The sequence below is a fragment of the Engraulis encrasicolus genome, chromosome 6 (assembly GCF_034702125.1).
Source record: "Engraulis encrasicolus isolate BLACKSEA-1 chromosome 6, IST_EnEncr_1.0, whole genome shotgun sequence".
Lineage (NCBI taxonomy): Eukaryota > Metazoa > Chordata > Actinopteri > Clupeiformes > Engraulidae > Engraulis > Engraulis encrasicolus.
Genome location: NC_085862.1, coordinates 26,477,484 through 26,479,494, shown reverse-complemented (window position 1 = coordinate 26,479,494; position 2,011 = coordinate 26,477,484). Strand labels below are relative to the sequence as shown.

The 2,011-nt window shown below is 39.9% G+C and overlaps 1 protein-coding gene across 1 annotated transcript in view; it reads right to left on the bottom strand.

Annotated features, from left to right (window-relative positions):
• Positions 1 to 953, bottom strand: part of LOC134450300 (N-acetyllactosaminide beta-1,3-N-acetylglucosaminyltransferase 3-like) — a 5,470-nt gene extending 4,517 nt beyond the window's left edge. The window contains exon 1 of the mRNA XM_063200145.1: positions 640 to 953. The gene's annotated coding sequence lies outside the window, so the exon portion shown is untranslated. The remainder of the gene's footprint in view (positions 1 to 639) is intronic.
• Between the last annotated feature and the right edge of the window lie 1,058 nt (positions 954 to 2,011).

Sequence of the window (2,011 nt, the reverse complement as noted above, 5' to 3'; positions counted from 1 at the left end):
TCTTTGCGCCATATGGCATGGACATGGCCCTCGCATATACTGCATGTGCTGTGTCCCCACCTGACAAAATAATGCTCAAAGGTAGCCTTGGCCTAAATGGTATGAATTAGGCTACATGCTTGGATTTTGGGACGTGAATGCACGTCTCTGCGTCGGTCCCAACGATTCACATCAAGAACACCGGAGACAATTAGCTCGATTTAACATTTGTTAAAGTGAAATTTAGTTTCGAATGAATTAATCCGCTCATGGAAACGCACATTATGACATTACCGTTTGACAGGTAAACATCAATGATCTCAGATGAAAAGCCGGACGCGCCTGTAACCACGTGAAAAGCCTAAGTAGCACGTAAAGTGCATATAACATGTCAGATTTGTAAAAGCTCTGTGAAAGACTTTGATTATCATTTATTCAGGTTATGTATATTGTAGTGCTTTCAGCACAACTTTAAATAGATTTTTAATTATTCTTTTGTTTTATTTTCTTGCTTGGTTCTCTTTGTTCTCTGGCAAACATAGAACTAGCCTATAACCTTCAACTGTTCGTTTGTGGTTCGTCTAAATGATCTATAACCTATGGACTTTCCATTAAAAAATGAGTCGTTTGTGTAAGACAGCAAGCTTAAACTCAGCCTACCTGTTTTGGCAATGTTGAGAGCGCCTCCAGGATTTCCCGTTGGAATTGAAGAAATAGTCGGTAAAATGAATGGATTTCCAGTTAAAATGAATTGAAATTATGACTTGGTTTGATAAAATCCAGGAGTGTTTTGTGTATCATGCTTGTAATCCGTGTTGCCAACGAAGTTGTCATGTTCCTGGTTGCAGCGCCGACCCCCAATTCTTGGGTTGCTGCTGACGTCATAGTGCTGCCCCCTGGTGGTGATCTACCGCTGCTGGTGGACAACCTGGGCTTGGAGCCATTGAAACCCATTCAAAACTTCATTTTTTCGATCTGACACAGAATATTTTTAATTAGACTTTAAGACACACCATGGGTCTTGTTTAAAGGTGAGAACCTCAGCTTTCCATAACTGAAAGCGGTATTTTCCTAGCATCTACCAATCCGAAGGTAGCCCACTTTAAGTGCGGAATTACTTTTCTAAAGATAGCGTTTTGTTTCCTTGGAAACGGACGCGGTTTATGTGTTACGCATACGCTATTTGACTCGGTTTTGCACTATTATGGATGAATTTCTAATCTTGACATGTTAATGGACAATCTATGCGAATTTCATAATGTGTTTTTATGTGATATGGGAGTAAATGTGTTTACATCCCGTCTGGGATTTGTTAAACTAGCTGGCCCGCTAGTTAGCTAGCAAGTGCTAGGTCTCTACACTACATCATGTCAAAAGTGGAAAGATTTGCCGACACTCAAGGCTGTGGATATAATGAACTGGTTCTGTGAATGTTCTCAGAATGTTTTGCTTTGACAAATTGCTGATATTATAGCATTACATCCAAATCCTGGTGTTTCTTTGTTTATGCTTGGGCCATTGAGACAGATCGATTCTAATATCTATTACCAGAGAGAGTTTATTTCTGCTATTACTTACTTGCTAGCTAACTAGCGAACTAGCTAACAAATCCCAGACGGGCGTACTGTTAACACATTTTACTCCCATGTTACATAAAAACGCATTTTGAAACTCGCACAGATTGTCCATTAGAATGTCAAGATTAGAAATGCATCCATAATAATGCAAACCCGAGTCAAATAGCGTATGCGTAACACATAAACCGCGTCCGTTTCCAAGGAAACAAAACGCTATCTTTAGAAAAGTAATTCTGCACTTAAAGTAGGCTACCTTCGGATTGGTAGATGCTAGGAAAATACCGTTTTCAGGTATGGAAAGCTGAGGTTCTCAGCTTTTAAACAAGACCATGGTGTGTCTTAAGGTCTAATTAAAAATATTCTGTCGAACATCGAACAAATGTACTTTTGAATGGGTTTCAATGGCTCCAAGCCAGGGTTGTCCACCATTTCAAATTCGCGCGCTCCAGTGAAGG